Source organism: Saccostrea cucullata, unplaced genomic scaffold, assembly GCF_032062105.1.
Source record: "Saccostrea cucullata isolate Sc308-1 unplaced genomic scaffold, CSIRO_AGI_Scuc_v1 ctg6232, whole genome shotgun sequence".
Lineage (NCBI taxonomy): Eukaryota > Metazoa > Mollusca > Bivalvia > Ostreida > Ostreidae > Saccostrea > Saccostrea cuccullata.
In genome coordinates, this window is record NW_026927187.1 from 1 (window position 1) to 22,283 (window position 22,283).

General features: G+C 30.3%; 2 long non-coding RNA genes across 3 annotated transcripts; one reads left to right on the forward strand and one right to left on the reverse strand.

Annotated features, from left to right (window-relative positions):
* Positions 1 to 1,656: 1,656 nt before the first annotated feature.
* LOC134273689 (uncharacterized) lies at positions 1,657 to 3,152 on the forward strand. 2 transcript variants are annotated; one of them, XR_009993469.1, is made up of 3 exons: positions 1,657 to 1,669; positions 2,575 to 2,705; positions 3,126 to 3,152. It is a non-coding gene; the product is annotated as an uncharacterized LOC134273689 (long non-coding RNA). The 2 variants fall into 2 exon arrangements; XR_009993468.1 differs by lacking the exon at positions 1,657 to 1,669 and adding an exon at positions 1,996 to 2,348.
* A 9,728-nt stretch (positions 3,153 to 12,880) lies between these two features.
* On the reverse strand, positions 12,881 to 15,425 carry LOC134273690 (uncharacterized). Its single transcript, XR_009993470.1, has 4 exons — positions 15,344 to 15,425; positions 14,987 to 15,117; positions 14,312 to 14,556; positions 12,881 to 13,382 (listed from the first exon to the last, which is right to left on the reverse strand). It is a non-coding gene; the product is annotated as an uncharacterized LOC134273690 (long non-coding RNA).
* Between the last annotated feature and the right edge of the window lie 6,858 nt (positions 15,426 to 22,283).

A 22,283-nucleotide genomic window follows, 5' to 3' on the forward strand; every position in this document is an offset into this window, starting at 1 on the left:
AGGTTTTTCCGCAAAACATGTACATGCATATACATGTACATATATCTGATAATCGATGGCGATAATCATTATTACCTGATATGTGATTATGTTTAAATGTTTTTGATTGACTTAATTCATTTTTTACAAATATTGCATTTTAGTAGCTTTGATATCCATTGAAGAGTAGTTAAAAAGTATTAATTTTATCTTTTATTAATAAAATGCCCTAAAAATCAGTTGAATAAACTGATTAACTGATCGAGAGAAGGAAATAATAATAAGATATTTAAACTCGTATCCTTATTTTCGTTACAATGTTATCCTATCGCGTTTGTTCTATCTTTATTTGTTCGTGACAACAGGTATCATGATTATAGGAACCCGCACTGTAGGTTCCTTATAGTGATCAATCTATCCGTCAGTCCTTCTGACTGCACTCAAATATGCCTTTAGCTATGGTCAAATATTTCCCCCTTGTTGTGCTCTCTCTCTCTCTCTCTCTGTATCTCCTCTAGCTGGTGCAGCCCCTGTGGGGGATAGGGTGGGTCAAGGGAGGAGCAGTCCCTGTGGGGGATAGGCGGGTCAAGGGGAGTGCAGATTAGTTGCATCATCTTTTTGATACTTGTTGCATCATCTTTTTTATATACCTGTTGCATCATCTTTTTATAATTGTTGCATCATCTTTTTATACCTGTTGCATCATCTTTTTTATACCTGTTGCATCATCTTTTTTATACTTGTTGCATCATCTTTTTTATACCTGTTGCATCATTTGTAAGGGGGGCCGTGTGCAAAAATACCATAGAGCTTACCTATGCATTGTGACGTCATAATCTTGGCAGCGACGTCATGTTAGTCCTTCACAAGCCGCGATGGCTGCTTATTTTGACACAATAACACAGACTTTCACAGCGCTTGAGACTTCATGTAATAACAGTATGGTCCTATGGATTTCAGTACCAAAACTGATTTTCTACCGTTTTTCTTCCAAGAAAGTTCTGAACAGCTGAATCCTGGATCAGGCTAGATATTAGTTCACTGGATTATTTAATGAATATTACTCTACTGAGTTACCTAAACATGGTAAGTTTTAACAAACTTTTCTTTATACATTTTCTATGAAGGTCATCTTTGTATTTATTCATTATTACTGTGTTATATACCTAATGTTTAGAACATTCATATAAACACTGCCATTGTTTACCCTAAAATACACTAGGACTAAGAGATCCTCAAAATGTTGATAAATCTTTTTTGCATGAGTTATGATCATATTGTCTCACATTCCTTTTATTGGATCAGTATTCTAAATATTCTTATGAGGAGCCTCATAGCATATCTTATAAAATACTGATACATGCTTTTAAAACAACTAAAGTGATATTCTCAGTTGTTATTTCTAATATTTCTATGAATCTTTAATCACAGTGACCAAAAGAAGGATATGGAGATAATCAATCAGATCATATTATGCCAATGAATCTTTTGTCTCAAATCTTTTTATGATGGGTCATTCATGATTAAATTTAAATCAGAAAAATGTCCTGTTTGTCTGTCAATTGTTGCTTTACTTCCTTTGTAAAATGAGGTTAATTGTTGCTTTATTGAGTATCACTGAATATTGTATGCTTTTTTTTCAGGATTGATGTATCACTGATTATTTAATGCTTTTTTTTGGATATCTCTGGTAAGTTTGTCTTTGTTTTGTTTCACTGAAGGATTATTTAATTGATATATTGGATGAATGTCTGGTAAGTTTGTCTTTGTATTTTTGCATTTAACATTTCTATATGAAGATCATCTTTGCTAAGATGTTGAGGTTAATTTTCATTGGATTATTTAATTGGGCATATATTTCCATGGAAATTGATACCTATCTTAAATTTGACATTATTTTAAATAATTCTGGTAAGTTTACATTTTCTTTGTTTTGTTTACATTTTCCTATGAAGGTCATCTTTGCATTTAACCATGATTATATGGTTTAATTTAATTACTGTGTAATTCTTATGTGATCTCATATCTCTAACATTCATATAAGCACAGTCTTATTTTGGCTAAAATATACTAAGGAAACTTCATATTGTTAATAAGTCCTTTTGCATAAATTATGATATAATGTCATAATTCATTATGTCTGTTACCCATGGAATTCAGACTTACTAAATTGTGATCTATAAGGAATGTAATAAAAGAAAAAGTAAGAATCTACAAAAGGTTTATCCTTGTTTTGATTCTAAATATGTGCTATATATGGCATACATAATCATTTCATTTTCACTTTTGTTTCTTAGTAATGAGCTTTTCAAAAAATGTAGGACTACATGTTGTATATGCTAATATCTTTTTGTATGCTGTACTGACAGGTATTAAACAAAATTGAATATGCTGTTAAGAGAAAGTCTGTTAGTGTCTAAAAATTACACTGATAATCATTTTGTATTTGTGATATTAATACAGTAACTGTGCTTCTTTTGTTATCTAAAGATAACATGATGAACTATTTTCATGAACTTTTTGGCACTGTATTTAAACATGCAATGTTTCATGCAGTTCCTTGTCATATTAACAAAATGATTATATTTTCTACAGTCCTCAACATGGAAGTTATGTTTTATTCCTAACCATCTATAATCCATTCTCTATGAAGTTCAGCCTGTCTGCCCAAATTCCTTTGGAAATACATAGTTAGTCAACCAACATAGAAACAATCAAACTTGAAGGTAAAGTTTCAATGAGATATCCAGTCCTAATTTTTATATATATATTTTTTATATATGCTTGATTATATTTTCAAATTAATTGAATTGATAAGTAGATGATATGATCTTTTTTTGAAATTATGAGGGCTTGGTGGTCATGGTTATTTTTAGACTATATTGATTTCCTCTATGAGAAGAAGAGCTCCATATATTTACAAAAATGATCAAATTGTGAAACTAAAATGTATGAAATTTTTCTTTGCCAAATGATAGTTAACAGCTGAAGATATCTTAACAGATATCTAAAAATAAGTTATATCAGATGGTTAATTTATTAACCCTCAGCTTCCTTAAAAGCATAGTTGGTAAAGATTTCAAGTTTTCTCTCCAAATGCTTATGAATTCTGAATTTTTCTTTTAATATTGACATTATATTTACAGGGAAAGAATACTACAACGTGGCTCCTCAGGATCAACAGTGAAAAATCTTAATCAATAATGACCCTCCTGACTATGTCTAAAGGCTGTAACCTTTATAGCTGATGTAAGATGATCTGATTGCATGGCATTAAAATTTCCTGGTGTTTCTACCATCCAGGATCTTCTTATGAGTGCATGGGGACTCTGTGGACCTTAACCTGTTTATAAAAATATACCTTGGAGCATGACCCTTTATTCATAGAAGGTACTTTCAATATCATTTCTATGAGTTTTTCTTCTTTCTTTTAATAATCTAGTAATGAATTCAAGTGTTTTGTTTGACCTTACATCACTTAATGTGTATGCTTCCAACATCTCAGATCTGTTTATATGTTTATTTCTCTTTGAACACAAAAACCCTGATTCAATCTTTTGAGGTAAACATCATAGAGACATCATAGATGATTATATCAGAATGTATATATCACAATCTTGACCATAAGGTCAATTTAAAATGGTCAAAGGCACAACAAATGAAAGTGAAAACTTTTTTTTTCTATCAGAGAACAAAATTTTGTAGTTAAACAAAAACTGGCAAGTTACTATCAAAATGAGCCTAAATGTCTTCTAAAACTTTAGTGTAGAGTTTCTCCATTAATCCTCAGGTCTCTTCTCCTCTGTGGAGTTAAAATCATGTGTTTTTAACATTTTTTTTTTGCTGACAACTGTTTTCTCTCTTAGCATCTTTAAATTGAATTTTCTCTCCAGTCAAAGGTCTTTCAGGGTAATCCAGGTAATCCTTACCCTCTATTGGTAATTAATGATTATATTCTTCATAGGCTTCTTCTGCAATCAAGGGTCTGTCTATGTAATCTATGACATCACAAGGCCCATCCATTGTGGGGATAATTAGCTATATTCTTCATGAGAAATGATCTGAATAATGTCATCTCTTTTTATTTTAATTGGTAAACCTCGTTCTACATCTTTCTCTGTAAGAACTCTCTTACCAAACTGAAGTACTCATTCCTTAACTCTTTTCTTTTACTGGAGGTGTTACCCATAGTTTTGAAAAGTCAAAATCTGATGTTACACCTTGTGTTTATAACCCTTTTTTTGTCTATGTTTAAAATTCTATTAAGCTTATATTGCATATCAATTTTTCAACTAATAATTTTTTTTTCCTTTCAAGGATTCTCAATGGGGAACTCAGTAAATTATGCACAGACTAACAGAATATACTCTCTTGGAACACTGATACAAGAATATAAAACCAGAGATGGATGGAGGACTCAAGAAGCACATGAATAAATATGATTCCAAACTAAGTCAATCATGATGATCATGAATTGTGGTTCACAGGATAAGAGAGAAAGGACCCAGGATTGTGCATTTTTCTAGATCCTCTCCCATTCATATCCTTCATATGCTGGCATACAAAACAATAGATAAATTGTAGTCATTTAACAGACTGAAGTTTAATCAAATCAAAGTATTGAAAATGTGTTTTTCTGATAGTATGAGATCTTCAAAAAAATAATTCTCACAGATTTCAAAATATCTAAATATAACTTTTAATTTGTGTAGTCCAAATTGAAAACAGTTGTTATGTATGACTTTTATACATTGAATCCTTAATTTTTCATCTTATATCTACAACACCCCTAGAAAATACACAGATGTTCAGAAGCTAGCTTTGGTGTAATTATTACTTTCCTGGAACTGTAAATACATTTTGTTTGTGTTTGTCCTATTTTGAATTTAATAGGTCTCAATAAGACCCACCATAAAGATGCAAGTGTCCCCTGATCTGTGATAATATGTTGAATATTTTTATCATTCCATAAACTTTATACTTACTACACATATAGTGTTTGGAGTAATACACTTAGTTGTATAGGACAATGTTCAAGGTCAAAGCATGAGATTATTGAGATAACTTCCTTTGACAATAATTTGTAACCTTCAAACTTCACATCTTAAGTGAAGAATGGATAGGAGATTTTCTATAGATTTTTGGATCATTTTCCTACAGGATAAAATTTAGTTGTTGTAACTTTAACATTTTGTGACAACCTAGAGACTTTATATCAGCTCTATTGGGTGGCATAGCATATTCTTTGGAAAGAATTGAAATGTAAATCATATGCACAAAGTTCAAGAGTGTTTTAAAGACTATTACTATGTAATACCTTAGAATTCTGTGAAAATTTTATTATCACTGCATAGAATGAAGACAGGTTGGAATAATTTATGTTTTGAAATAAGGTTTAGGGAAAAAAGTCAAGAATGTGGATATGACTTTTATTCAAATGGTGCAGTACAGCAACTCTGGTGATTTACATACCTTCAGTCATAAATAAATGTAGATAAGTATTGGGAAGACTCCTATAGATTTTGAAATGTTTAATTCGAAAGTATAGATTTTGTTTTTTTAAGTTTGAAAGATTAAATGGCAGCATATCATTTGGTTGTGAATTAAAAAAATGATTTCAAACATATACATCTTTGGATGATAATTGTAGAATTTTATCAAGTCTTGATATCATCCTTTAATGTCCTTAAAATTTTAATGATTGTCTTTTAGTTTGAATTGAATTAGTTTCTTTTTTGCATGTGAAAATGACATAATCCAAAGAAGTTCTTCATCTGCATGTTATATGAAGAAGACAATTTTCATCACAGTGAAAGAGATTGTTTTGTTAAACATAATGCATTGATACACAAATATATTTTAAATTTCTAATAGCTAGGGTTCATATTTCTTTATATGGAATGCTAAGTACTGTTGATTTCAATTTTTTTTGTGAACAAAGACATACTAGTAGAAAAAAAAATGTACATGAATTGTCAGAAAAGCATGTGTAAACCTGATGACTTTATAATTGCTGATTAAATCAATTATGAGTTTCATCTTTGTTACATTGTAAACATTTCTAAGTAGGGCACACATCAGAAACTCTTAAAATTCTGAGTATCAGGGTTTAACACAACAATTCCAAATGATTTTTGGACGCTTTTTATGTATCAAAAAAATAAGACAAAACAGAATGTTTGTTAACAGATTTTCCAATGGAAAACAACCACAAAGAAATGATTTGATATGTTCTTTATGTGATTCATGTAAAATGTATTTTAAAATTGTACCCTAACATTTATCTTTTGCATAAATACATTTTTTTTTTGTTTTTTTTTTTGTGGAGAATTTCTCATAACTTTGAAAAAAAAGTAGTCTTATTGTATAATATGGTTAACTTAAAATTTTGTAGACTTAAAAGTTGTACATGATGTGTTACACATCTTACATATGTAACCATTTCATTTCAGGGCATTCAGCATATATTGTGGTTTTGTCTTAAATTTGTTTGTTCATGTAATCAATAATTTGAGAATACTCAAATTAGGTAATGCATGAGAGAATAGGCAAGAAAATCAGGTTTAAGAAATGGTTTTTACTATTTATAAGGGGTTAATCTATATATTGAATCTATAAGTACATTTAGTCTATACATTTAAGGTATTTGTGTATGAAATAAACTTATATTTGAGCATTTTAAGACAATTGTAAACATTACTTTAACCAGTTTAAAAAATGATTAGATTCACTGTCAGCATGTTATTTCTTGTAAAATAAATGAGTAAACAAACAATTTTATTTGAGTCAGTTTTTTTTAATGTAAATAAGAAGCATTGGAAGTTGGGAATATTTCACAAAGTTGATTGAGCATAATTCTCAATAGGACAGTAGGAGTATAATGATTTAAGCATTAAAGAAACCATTTCAAATTTCAATATACAAATCATGTTTAGTCATGCAGTATATAGTTTACATTTGGCAAAAAGTAAATGGTATCTCTATTCAGGGTCAATCCAAAGGAATGAAAACAATGTTTCTTTTATGTATCAAAATTTAAAGGTATTTCTTGCAATAAATTCACTGTATTCATTTTTTGTTCTCTTTCTATGTATGAATAGCTCTGATTTGCACAATCAAAATACAAGAAGCAAATGAGGTATGTCAAATGATGAAGGTATACACTTGAAAATTACATGAACAGAGAATTCTGAGTTTCCCTCAAATATGGCCGCCAAGTGATGTGAAATAAAAACAAAATGTGGATTCATCTTATGATTGAGACTAGTACATATTATGAATGATGGATTATTACTATGACCATTTAGAATGACATTACATTGATTCAATTATATGGACAGCTCTTAATCCATACAGTCAAAATGGAGGAAATATTTTTCTTTATAGGCATAAAAAAAGAAACACTCACCCAATTCATCAGAATTTTACTATTTAAAGAAAAGGAGCCTTACTTGCTTTGTTGAGTTGACATTCATATTTTGTCTTTAACAGGTACACTGATGGTTTCTTGACTATAATGAGAACTTTTTATTTAAAAGTCTCAGATTGTCCTGATATTTTGGTTAAAATAACTGCATGACATCAAATAATTTGTTCATACAAAGAAATAAAAGATTTTCCAGGTTTCTTCTTTTTTGGGTCAAATTAAAAATAGTGTCCAACTAATATATCCAACATATAATACAAGATAATCACCCAAGTTACACAAAGGTAAATAAATGACATTTTTAAGGTTTTAGTCAAAAGATCAAAGTGAGAAGGATATTTAATAGTTTGGTTAATATTCATCAAACTTCATGGATAGAGTAATTAAACAAGCTTCATAAATTTTGATTTTCAGGTAAAAGATCAGCATAATTTTTGCTATACCATTGTTGTCCATGAATATCTTAACACTTCTATTGATTTTTCAGGTTAAAGGTCAATGTATTCCTGCTACAGTAAAAACTTCATTATAAGGATCTCATAGTGATATTTTTTTATTTGTAAGGAATTAGGTATAAAATCTCCCACTCTTTCTATAATATATCAGAGAATGTGCTCCTATATTTTTAAAGAATTTTACAAGCAAATCATATACTGACTTTCAATGTTTCAAAACACAATATGTATATTAAATCTCGAGATTCAGACTTTCAGACTTTTAGGCTTTCAGATTCTCAGGCTTTCAATCTTTAAAAACTTTCAATCTTGAGGACTGAGTATTTTAATATTTATTTTATAAGTCTTGTCTTTTATGTCATTACAATTAGGCTTTAGTAATTCAAACTTTTCATATTTGTAAAACCAGAGTGTTGAAATTACAGTGTTTGTGTAATCTTCTTAATGTTTATCTAAAATTACTGCTTTTAATACAGTCAAATATAATTTGTGATGATCAAAATTTCCAAATTGCCTGACCTATACATATTTAAAGTTTCAATATCATACACTCTTGAATATCCATAAATATCAATATATTGATTCAGCATTGGCTATCAACCATACACTTGTTAACCTAAGGAAGGCTCTTACCATAAGTTAAACTCATGGAATTCTTCATGCAATTTTGAAGAATCTCTGTTATAAGGGATGGTAAAGACAAAAGACCCATAAATTTCCAAGTAGTAATAATATTTAAAAATATATATCCACATTAAATTGAGGAACATTTGAAGAACCCTTTTCCTTTATAACTCATGAAATTTCATGTAGATAGTGGCTATGATGTGTAAATAATCTTTATGAAAAAAGGATGGTGTAAAGTTAGCCTCACCCAACACCCAAGGGAGAGGGGAGGAGGGGTTGAACCCCCTTTTTTTTTGTCCAGGAAACATGAATTTTAAAGGTTTTTAAAAAAATTATAAAATTATATCAAATTTATAAGGTTAATATTTTTAAAGTTTTGTTTTTATTAAAAAGAAAATTTGAAAGTTAAATAAAAACAAAACTTTATATTAACCTTATAAATTTGATATAATTTTATAATTTTTTTTAAAAACCTTTAAAATTCATGTTTCCTGGACAAAAGGGTTCAACCCCCTTCCCCTCTCCCTTGGGTGTTGGGTGAGGCTAACTTTACACCATCTTTTTTTTTTCATAAAGATTATTTACACATCATACCCACTATCTACATGAAATGTCATGAGTTGTAAAGGAAAAGGGTTCTTCAAATGTTCCTCAATTTTAGTGTGGATATATAGTTTTAAAAATTATTACTACTTGGAAATGTATGGGTCTTTTTGTCTTCACCATCCCTTATAACAGAGATTCTTCAAAATTGCATGAAGAATTCCATGAGTTTAACTTATGGTAAGAGCATTTCCTTATGTTAACAAGTGTATGGTTGATAGCAAATGCTGATTCAATATATTGATATTTATGGATATTCAAGAGTGTATGATATTGAAACTCTAAATATGTATAGGTCAGGCAATTTGGAAATTTTGATCATCACAAATTATATTTGACTGTATTAAAAGCAGTAATTTTAGATAAACATTAAGATTACACAATGTACTTCAACACTCTGGTTTTATTACTAAGGATTAATCGTAATGACATAAAAAACAAGACTTACAAAATAAATATTAAAATACTCAGTCCTCAAGATTGAAAGTTTTTAAAGATTGAAAGCCTGAGAGTCTGAAAGCCTAAAAAGGCTGAAAGTCTGAATCTCAAGATTTAATATACATATTGTGTTTTGAAGGATTGAAAGTCAGTATATGATTTGCTTGTAAAATTCTTTAAAATGAAGGAGCCCATTCAATGACATATTATAGAAAGAGTGGGAGATTTTTTACCCAGTTCCTTATATATAAAAACTATCACTATGAGATCCTTATAATGAAGTTTTTACTGTAGCAGGAATACATTGACCTTTAACCTGAAAAATCAATAGAAGTGTTAAGATATTCATGGACAACAATGGCATAGCAAAAATTGTGCTGATCTTTGATCTGAAAATCAAAATTTATGAAGCTTGTTTAATTAACCTATCCATGAAGTTTGATGAATATTAACTAAACTATTAAATATAGAAGATGTCCTTCTCACTTTGATCTTTTGACTAAAACCTTAAAAAGGTCATTTATTTACCTTTGTGTAACTTGGATTATCTTGTATTATATGTTGGATATATAGTTGGACACTATTTAATCTGACTAAAGAAGAAACCTGGAAAATCTTTTATTCCTTTGTATGAACAAATTATTTGATGTCATGCAGTTATTTTAACCAAAATATCAGGACAATCTGAGGACTTTTAAATAAAAAGTTCTCATTATAGTCAAGGAAACCATCAGTGTACCTACCAAAGACAAAATAGTAATGTCAACTCAACAAAGCAAGTAAGGCTCCTTTTCTTTAAATAGTAAAATTCTGATGAATTGGGTGAGTGTTTCTTACTTTATGCCTATAAAGAAAAATATTTCCTCCATTTTGACTGTATGGATTAAGAGCTGTCCATATAATTGAATCAATGTAATGTCATTCTAATGGTCATAGTGCCCATCATTCATAATATGTACTAGTCTCAATCATAAGATGGATCCACATTTTCTTTTTATTTCACATCACTTGGCGACCATATTTGAGGGAAACTCAGAATTCTCTGTCCATGTAATTTTCAAGTGCATACCTTCATCATTTGACATAACTCATTTGCTTTTTGTATTTTGATTGCCTAAATCAGAGCTATTCATAACATAGAAAGAGGACAAAAAATGAATACAGTGAATTTATTGTAACAAAACCTTAAAGTTTGATACATAAAAAAAAAAAAAAAGAAACATTGTTTTCATTCCTTTGGATTGACCCTGAATAGAGATACCATTTACTTTTTGGCAAGTGTAAACTATATACTGCATGACTAAACATGTTTGTATATTGAAATATGAAATGGTTTCTTTAATGCTTAAATCATTATACTCCTACTGTCCTAGTGAAAATTATGCTCAATCAACTTTGTGAAATATTCCCAACTTCCAATGCTTCTTATTTACATTAAAAAAAACTGACTCAAATAAAATTGGTTTTCTCATTTATTTTACAAGAAATAACATGCTGACAGTGAATCTAATCATTTTTTAAACTGGTTAAAGTAATGTTTACAATTGTCTTAAAATGCTCAAATACAAGTTTATTTCATACACAAATACCTTAAATGTATAGACTAAATGTACTTATAGATTCAATATATAGATTAACCCCTTATAAATAGTAAAAACCATTTCTTAAACCTGATTTTCTTGCCTATTCTCTCATGCATTACCTAATTTGAGTATTCTCAAATTATTGATTACATAAACAAACAAATTTAAGACAAAACCACAATATATGCTGAATATCCTGAAATGAAATGGTTACATATGTAAGATGTGTAACACATCATGTACAACTTTTAAGTCTACAAAATTTTAAGTTAACCATATTATACAATAAGACTATTTTTTTCAAAGTTATGAGAAATTCTCCACAAAAAAAATGTATTTATGCAAAAGATAAATGTTAGGGTACAATTTTAAAATACATTTTACATGAATCACATAAAGAACATGTCAAATCATTTCTTTGTGGTTGTTTTCCATTGGAACATCTGTGAACAAACATTCTGTTTTGTCTTTTTGATACATAAAAAGCGTCCAAAAATCATTTGGAATTGTTGTGTTAAACCCTGATGCTCAGATAGGACAGTAGAAATCATTTTAAGAATTTCTGGTGTGTGCCCTATTTCGGAATTATTGCAATGTAACAAAGATGAAACTCATAATTGATTTAATCAGCAATTATAAAGTCATCAGGTTTACACATGCTTTTCTGACAATTCATGTACATTTTTTTTCTACTAGTATGTCTTTGGTAGGAAAAAGTGAAATCAACATAACTTAGCATTCCATATAAACAAAAATGAAACCTGTTAGAAATTGAAATATATTTTTGTGTACCGCTGTATTATATTACACAAGACAATCTCTTTCTTTCCCTGTGATGAAAAATTCATTCTCTCCTACATATAAATTGTAGATGAACTTCTTTGGATGATGTCATTTTCACATGCAAAAAAGAAACTTACTCAACTTAAATTCAACAGTTATCATCCAAAGATGTATATGTTTGGATTTGTTTTTAAACTTACAAGCAAATGATATGCTGCCATTGAATCATTCAAACTTAAAACCTTTCTATACTTTTGAATGAAAATTTCAAAATCTATAGGAGTCTACCCCATGCCTACATGTATCTATTTATGACTGAAGGTATGTAAATCACCAGAGTTGTTGTACTGCACCATTTGAATAAAAGTCATATCATTCCACATTCTTGACTTTTTTTCCTTGACCTTAGTTCAAAACATATATTATTCCAACCAGTCTTCATTCTATGCAGTGATAAGATTTTTACAGAATTCTAAGGTATAACTTGGTTATAGTCTTTAAAACACTCTTGAACTTTGTACATTTGAATATAACATTTCAATTCTTTCCAAAGAATATGCCATGCCACCTATCATAGCAGATATGGTCTCTAGGTTGTCACAAAATGTTAAAGTTACAACAACTAAATTTTATCCTGTAGAAAAATGATCCAAAAATCTATAGAAAATCTCCTATCCATTCTTCACTTAAGATGTGAAGTTTGAAGGTTACAAATTATTGACAAAGTTAGTTATCTCAATAATCTCATGCTTTGACCTTGAACATTGTCCTATACAACTAAGTGTATTACTCCAAACACTATATGTGTAGTAAGTTAAAAGTTTATGGAATGATAAAAATATTCAAGATATTATTAAATCACAGATTATGGGACACTTGCATCTTTATGGTGGGTTTTATTGAGACGTATTAAATTCAAAATAGGATACACACATTCTAAATAAAATGTATTTACAGTTTCAGGAAAGTAATAAATACACCAAAGCTAGCTTCTGAATATCTGTGTATTTTCTAGGGGTGTTGTAGATATAAGATGAAAAATTAAGGATTCAATGTATAAAAGTCATACATAACAACTGTATTCAATTTGTACTACATAAATTAAAAGTTATATTTAGATACTTTGAAATCTGTGAGAATTATTTTTTTTGAAGATCTCATACTATCAGAAAAACACATTTTCAATACTTTGATTTGATTAAACTTCAGTCTGTTAAATGACTACAATTTATCTATTGTTTTGTATGCCAGCATATGAAGGATATGAATGGGAGAGGATCTAGAAAAATGCACAATCCTGGGTCCTTTCTCTCTTATCCTGTGAACCACAATTCATGATCATCATGATTGACTTAGTTTGGAATCATATTTATTCATGTGCTTCTTGAATCCTCCATCCATCTCTGGTTTTATATTCTTGTATCAGTGTTCCAAGAGAGTATATTCTGTTAGTCTGTGCATAATTTACTGAGTTCCCCATTGAGAATCCTTGAAAGGAAAAAAAAAAATTATTAGTTGAAAAATTGATATGCAATATAAGCTTAATAGAATTTTAAACATAGACAAAAAGGGATATAAAAACAAGGTGTAACATCAGATTTTGACTTTTCAAAACTATGGGTAGTAACAGCTTTAGTAAAAGAAAAGAGTAAAGGAATGAGTAAAATTCAGTTTGGTAAGAGAGTTCTTACAGAGAAAGATGTAGAACGAGGTTTACCAATTAAAATAAAAAGAGATGACATTATTCAGATCATTTCTCATGAAGAATATAGCTAATTATCCCCACAATGGATGGGCCTTGTGATGTCATAGATTACATAGACAGACCCTTGATTGCAGAAGAAGCCTATGAAGAATATAATCATTAATTACCAATAGAGGGTAAGGATTACCTGGATTACCCTGAAAGACCTTTGACTGGAGAGAAAATTCAATTTAAAGATGCTAAGAGAGAAAACAGTTGTCAGCAAAAAAAAAAATGTTAAAAACACATGATTTTAACTCCACAGAGGAGAAGAGACCTGAGGATTAATGGAGAAACTCTACACTAAAGTTTTAGAAGACATTTAGGCTCATTTTGAGAGTAACTTGCCAGTTTTTGTTTAACTACAAAATTTTGTTCTCTGATAGAAAAAAAAAACACTCTCTTACATTTGCTATGACTTAGACCTTTTAGTCAAGATTGTGATATACACTCTGATTATCCTTTGTGTCAGATGTGAAGTCACCATGTTGTTTGCTTTAAAAATGGTGTCAGGGTTTTTGTGTTCAGAAAAACAAAGAGAAATAAACATATAAACAGATCTGAGATGTTGGAAGCATACACATTAAGTGATGTAAGGAAACAAAACACTTGAATTCATTACTAGATTATTAAAAGAAAGAAGAAAAACTCATAGAAATGATATTGAAAGTACCTTATATGAATAATGTGTCATGCTCCAAGGTATATTTTTATAAACAGGTTAAGGTCCACAGCAGTCCCCATGCACTCATAAGAAGATCCTGGATGGTAGAAACACCAGGAAATTTTAATGCCATGCAATCAGATCATCTTACATCAGCTATAAAGGTTACAGCCTTTAGACATAGTCAGGAGGGTCATTATTGATTAAGATTTTTCACTGTTGATCCTGAGGAGCCACATTGTAGTATTCTTTCCCTGTAAATATAATGTCAATATTAAATGAAAAATTCAGAATTCATAAGCACTTGGATAGAAAACTTGAAATCTTTACCAACTATGCTTTTAAGGAAGCTGAGGGTTAATAAATTAACCATCTGATATAACTTATTTTTAGATATCTGTTAAGATATCTTCAGCTGTTAACTATCATTTGACAAAGAAAAATTTCACACATTTTAGTTTCACAATGTGATCATTTTTGTAAATATATATGGAGCTCTTCTTCTCATAGAGGAAATCAACATAGTCTAAAAATGACCATGACCACCAAGCCCTCATAATTTCAAAAGAAAAAAGGTCATATCATTTACTTATCAATTCAATTAATTTGAAAATATAATCAGGCATATGTAAAAAAAATATATATATATAAAAATTAGGACTGGATATCTCATTGAAACTTTACCTTCAAGTTTGATTGTTTCTATGTTGGTTGACTAACTATGTATTTCCAAAGGAATTTGGGCAGACAGGCTGAACTTCATAGAGAATGGATTATAGATGGTTAGGAATAAAACATAACTTCCATGTTGAGGACTGTAGAAAATATAATCATTTTGTTAATATGACAAGGAACTGCATGAAACATTGCATGTTTAAATACAGTGCCAAAAAGTTCATGAAAATAGTTCATCATGTTATCTTTAGATAACAAAAGAAGCACAGTTACTGTATTAATATCACAAATACAAAATGATTATCAGTGTAATTTTTAGACACTAACAGACTTTCTCTTAACAGCATATTCAATTTTGTTTAATACCTGTCAGTACAGCATACAAAAAGATATTAGCATATACAACATGTAGTCCTACATTTTTTGAAAAGCTCATTACTAAGAAACAAAAGTGAAAATGAAATGATTATGTATGCCATATATAGCACATATTTAGAATCAAAACAAGGATAAACCTTTTGTAGATTCTTACTTTTTCTTTTATTACATTCCTTATAGATCACAATTTAGTAAGTCTGAATTCCATGGGTAACAGACATAATGAATTATGACATTATATCATAATTTATGCAAAAGGACTTATTAACAATATGAAGTTTCCTTAGTATATTTTAGCCAAAATAAGACTGTGCTTATATGAATGTTAGAGATATGAGATCACATAAGAATTACACAGTAATTAAATTGCAAAGAACCATATAATCATGAGATATTAAATGCAAAGATGACCAGTTCATAGGAAATGTAAACAAAACAAAGACAAACTTACCAGTATTTTACCAAAATAATTGAAAATGTAAACAAAACAAAACAAACTTACCCAGAGACTTTTTTTTTAAATTCAATATATGGAATGCCCAATTCAAAACAGAACTTTACATAATCATGATTAAATGCATTAAATAATCCAGTGAAACAACATCTTAGCTGATCCTGAAAAAAAAGCATACAATATTCAGTGATACTCAATTTAACCTCATTTTACAAAGGAAGTAAAGCAACAATTGACAGACAAACAGGACAGAAATGTAAAAGATACCATGTATTTTAAAATTTAGTGAACATTTTTCTGATTTAAATTCAATCATGGAATGACCCATCATAGTAATATTAAATACACTCTGGGTTACATGCAAATTATACCTTACATGAACTGAAAATAAATACCCCATTTACATTCATATAAACTGAATTTTACATAACTAATTACTCTTTTAACTGATGTCACCATTAGTATGTCAGAATATTCAGGGTGTCCAAATCATGCATATATTCACTTTTAAAGTACTCAATATATATTTTACATGTTGATGTTTGAAATCACTGACTAAATAAAATACATACATGTATATACATGAAGGTTTAAAAAAAAGGGGGGGGGGGCACACATGTTTATAGATTTACAGAGATGCTCAGACTGAGTTTTTCCCACTTTCATTGGGCCACTGTTGCACCAGAATGTAAAAATATGAGTGACAAATAAGGCAAAAGATTCTGTATATTTCATTAAACAAGATTTGAGACAAAAGATTCATTGGCATAATATGATCTGATTGATTATCTCCATATCCTTCTTTTGGTCACTGTGATTAAAGATTCATAGAAATATTAGAAATAACAACTGAGAATATCACTTTAGTTGTTTTAAAAGCATGTATCAGTATTTTATCAGATAAGCTCGGAGTCTCCTCATAAGAATATTTAGAATACTGATCCAATAAAAGGAATGTGAGACAATATGATCATAACTCATGCAAAAAAAGATTTATCAACATTTTGAGGATCTTTTAGTGTCCTAGTGTATTTCAGGGTAAACAATGGCAGTGTTTATATGAATGTTCTAAACATTAGGTATATAACACAGTAATAATGAATAAATACAAAGATTGACCTTCATAGAAAATGTATAAAGAAAAGTTTGTTAAAACTTACCAAGTAACCATACTCAGTATAGTAATATTCATTAAATAATCCAGTGATATAACATCTAGGCTGATCCAGGATTCAGCTGTTCAGAACTTTCTTGGAAGAAAAACGGTAGAAAATCAGTTTTGGTACTGAAATCCATAGGACCATACTGTTATTACATGAAGTCTCAAGCGCTGTGAAAGTCTGTGTTATTGTGTCAAAATAAGCAGCCATCGCGGCTTGTGAAGGACTAACATGACGCTCCTCATAAGAATCGCTGCTCTTTTTGCAAAAAAGATTTATAAGCATGACGTCACAATGGCAGTGTTTATAGGTATTAGTATATAACACAGTAATATATATCGTATATGACTAGATAGTTTACAGAAAAGTTTGTTAAAACCAACCTATTTTTGCACAGATAATAATATTGCACATTCTTTACAGGATGATGCAACAGGTATAAGAAAATGCAGGTAAAAGGTATATTTTTGCATTACGACCCTAAACAAACCCATTTGCTATATAAACCAGTTTGATCACTGAATAAAATTTGTGTTCTTGTTCTTGTTATTGTGTGTGCACACGTAATTTTTTGTGCAACAGGTATATTTTTTTTAAAAAGATGATGCAACAGGTAGTAAAAAAAAACAAAATCCAGGTTTGTTATTGTCTTTCAGTAAAAAAAAAATCCAGTTTGAACCTGGTTAGGTTAGGCTAGACTGTCTAGACTGTGAATGTAGACCACAAATCGCTTTACACGGTTCAAGTTTGCAGAACTGAAGTCACGTACATGTATATATTCATGTTTTCATGTTCTGTTTTCAAAATTTTAAAAATCCATGGTGTTTGATTTATTTAGCCTTTATTAAACAGTTCTAATAGATGTAATAAGAACATAAAATGCCAAAACCCGTTTTATACGTAATAACTCTCCCTGCCCCTGTGCTAAAAAAAGCATTGTAATACTATAAATACTAATAAAACAAACGGGGCGGGGCACTTTGAGGGCGAGAGACGTCCTAGGGGGTTTTTATAAAAACATTTCATAAGCTCAAAATCTTCTTGAAATATGGGGAAAAGATAGTATTACACACAGACAGAATGTATAAATTTACGACCTTGAACTTTGATCTTTTGACCTCAAAATAATAGGGATCTTCATTAGCCACAGGGATTGTTTTAAAATTTCATTGCAATAGCTCAAATGGTTCTAGAGATATCGTGTGGAAACGAAAGTGTTTTAACAGACAGAATTTGCTTATTTATACCTTGACCTTTGACCTTTTGACCTCAAAATCAAAAGGGGTTTTTTTCGTCCAGGGGGAGTTGCTATGCTAAATTTCATTGCAAAAGCTCAAAGGGTTCTCGAGATATCGTGTGGAAACAAAAAACAACAAACAGAAAGAGGGACGGACGGAGGGACAAACCCCAAAATTAATACCCCCCCTTTTCAAGGGGGGGAAAAAATCACTGTATTCGAACCTAAAATCTGCTTCGATATGGCTCGAATACAGCGACAAACCAATGTAGCTACCGCGGAACCCCACACTAGCTAGTATATAAATCATTATCTAAAGCCAAAGCCCTAATTAGACTTTGTCAATTTTCTACCAGAAAATAAATGGAAAAAGTTTAGTTTTGGTATTTCTGGGTCGTCTCTCCATTTTTTAAACAACTGAAATAAATTTTATGGTTAAAAATACACTGATAACGCATTTAAAATTCATGAGGAGGAGAACCAGAAACAACAAAAAAGAAAAACGGCCCTAAAAAGTTTTTTCATATTTGACTCGTATGGCTATATTGGTCTATTCAAATAAAAACAAACATATTTAACTGAATATTTGCCCATTTTAATTCACCTACAACACAGTCATTGGCTAGATTTCGAAAAAAAATGTATAAATCAATGACTTTTTTTTTTCTTTTTATGAGCCACTATTATATACCTGCCGAATCGCCATCTAAAGCGCCCACTTTCTTTTATCACTTTTGTATATCTCTATATGGAGCTATTCTTCTAAAGGAGATCAATATATTAAAAAAGGCCACAACCACCCACCCCTCTTTAAAGGGTTTTGATTTTTCTTACAAACATAGGTAATCAGCGTTTATGACCTAACCTCAAGGAATGTTGTCTTTAAGTAAGACAAAACTCACATTAAAGAGATAATCTAGAAGTTTTCATCCCAACATGCTAAATTTATGCGATTTTGTGTTTACAGTTACTTGAAAATTGACTTATCCAAAAACTTCAAACTGTCCCCATCAAAAAATTTTAAACAAAACCCGCATTTAAAGCAAGTTTGAAAGTGTTCCTTTATGCTCTTATGCAAGTTTGTTTAAGTTAGGCCTTATAGTTTCTTTATGATGACCGCGCCCCCAGTTTAACCGGGGCCCTCATCTGGAAAATTTATGTCGTATCCAGCATCCAAACAAACAATTAGTGTGATCCTTGATGTTCTCCTGCAGGTTTCCTCAACATAAGGCTTATACCTATACTGGAACCAGCTCTCAAAACTTCCGTTCAGTCATCTGAAAAATGTGGTAGATCCAGCATCCGAAGCAAGCCGATTAGTGTGCATCCATAAATGTTCACCCTGGTCAACATAGGGGTTAAAATTCTTGGAAATGAGACCTGCACCAAAAAGTTTAACATGTTCACTTATCTGGAAAATGTAGGTAAGTTTCAGCCTCTTAAACAAGCCTGGTGGTGCGCATCATTTGATTTGTCATCCCCATAAGTTTGGTCAACAAAGGGCTTAGACTTACTTAGAAAGAGACCTGCACCAACATGTTAAAAGTTTACTCGTCCATAAACTGATAAAACGTAGGTAGCCTACCTCCCAAGCAAGCTTTGTAGTGTGCATCCTTAGATGCATCTTGTAATTTGGTCAACATAGGGGTTATAGTTACTTGGAAATGAGAAGTGCACCATAAAAATTAACCTGCACCAAAAAATCAATAACTTGTCCGAAAATGTTAATCTGGCCTGGAGGCCATAAAATGCAACAGATATAACTTTTGATAATTTTAATAGCAAAACAATTTTTTTTCAAATGTTTAAATTGAACGATTATACAAACCTTGAAATTTTTATTATGTTTTTATTATAAATGAAAAGCTTAAAATTTTAACTTAGTTTTTGATGTCCATCAATTTACATCGGGTTTTATGTAAAGAAAAATTATGTATGAAATAAACGTGAAAGGTTTTGCTTTAACACAAATTTGGGATACCTGCCATGTGTTTTAAACAAACTTAAATTTTTTACAACAAGTTGGTACCCGCCATTTGTTTGAAATAAACGTGTAAAGTTTTGCTATAACACACTTCATACCCCCCATATGTGAAATAAAAGTGAAAAGTTTTGTTATAACAAGCTTCATCCCTCCATATAAAAACCCGGTACCTTCGTAATTAACTTTGTCTATATTTGAGATAACCTTCGTTGGTCGTGTTTCTATGCCTCAATAATCGAAATTTTGTTAGTCCGTCCATCCGTACGCGTCTGTCAGTCTGTTTTCCGTCAAAAAATTATAATCTTACCCATAACTTTTGACTGGATGAGGCTACGGCTTTCATATTTCATAGGTGTTTTCCTTGTGACAGGTTCTTTTAAAGGGTACCACCAAATTTGACCTCTTGACCTTAACCTTGGAGTTTAACCCCCTTGTACAAAAAAAAATGGTCATAACTTTTGAACAGCTTGTGCTAGGGCTTTCATTCTTTTCATATTTGTTCATTGTGACAAGATCTTATTTGAGTACCACCAAGTTTGACTTTTACCTTAGAGTTTGATCCACTTTTAAGTTTAATCTTGGTCATAAGTTTTGAAAAGTTAGTACTAGGGCTTTTATTTTCACTGTGTCCCATAACCATGCTTTTGATGCAGTGTTCAAGAAAGTCTAGATCGAGTCTTTTAAATTTAGTTGTTTCAAGTCAAATATGTGCCACTAATTAACAAAAAAATGAAACGAAATGAGTAAGAAAAAATAATTTTTTTTTAAAAAACTTTATTTTCTAAGACAGCAATTAAAAATAATAGCAATATGCCTTTTAAGTTTAGATCACAACATCAAGGAAACTTTTTAAGAACAGCAAAGCCATGATAAATTTAATATTTAAATTGCATTGTTTATCATCTTTTGTATTAATTGTAACACTTGGATAAGAACGTTCACAAAAATGGGGGAAAAAAAACCACACACAATAATAAGATTTCTACTAATTCTGAAAGTTTTCATCATTCCCCAGCAGACTCAGAAACTTTGTAGCAGAAATTAAAACATTTTTTTTTTTGCTACGAATGCGATATCTGGGTTGCTACATGTCTGCTGAATTTTTAAGCAAAGTTGTAATCTACAGCATTGTTTCCTTAAGAAATTTTAAATACATGTATATACCTTTTTTAAGAGACATTTTTATGTCTTATAAAATTTGCTTATTAAACGGAAAAATTAGGTCAATGGGAAGGTAAGGGGTTAAAGCATAGTTGGTGGAAAATATTTAATTTATAAGTTGAAAAAATTTAACATTTTTAAAAGTAGGTCAAAGTTTGAGGTCAAGGTCACAAAATAAAAAAATCATAGTGTATCGAGAAGGGTCTAGTCACAGGCACTGGACTTCTGTAATATGAAACCCCTATATCTTCTCATTCAAAGATATGACCAAGGTTAAATTTTTGGAAATGTAATTCTAGTTCGAGGTATGAATAAAAAATTTATGTATTTAGACGGGCCCACATGTATTACACATGTTTAATATGAAAGTCCTATCTCTTTTCATACAAAAATTATAGCCAATTCAAAAAGTTTAGATTTTTAAAAAGTAGGTCAAACTTTAAGGTCAAAGTCTGAAATCAAAAATCATAGTGTATTCAGAAAGGTCTTTTCACAGGCAATACATGTGTAATATAAAAGCCCCCTCTCTTCCCCTTCAAAACATTGTCAAGGATACGTTTTTTTGACATAAAAACAGAACTAAAGACTCACAGAGAATGAGATTTAATGCCCCTTTGCTTTGCGAAAGCGGGGGGAAAAAAAGTGCAAGCGGGACAGCAAGAGAAGTCGGGTAATTGAAAATACTCGTTATTTTCTCCCAGTTGTGCATGGGGATGGATAGGATACTATACAGTTTTGCCAATTTTTAACTTTTTTGGTCCAAAATGCGCTGCTTTTTAGTGATAAAATCAATGGCAAATAAAACAAAAAAAAAATGTTATCTTAGATCAAAATCTTGTAAATGTATTTCCCTGGGTAACACACTGGAGGCAAGTTAAAAATTCCATTGCTGGCAAAAGTGCAATATGTGTAGTTTACCTCATCCCCAAAGG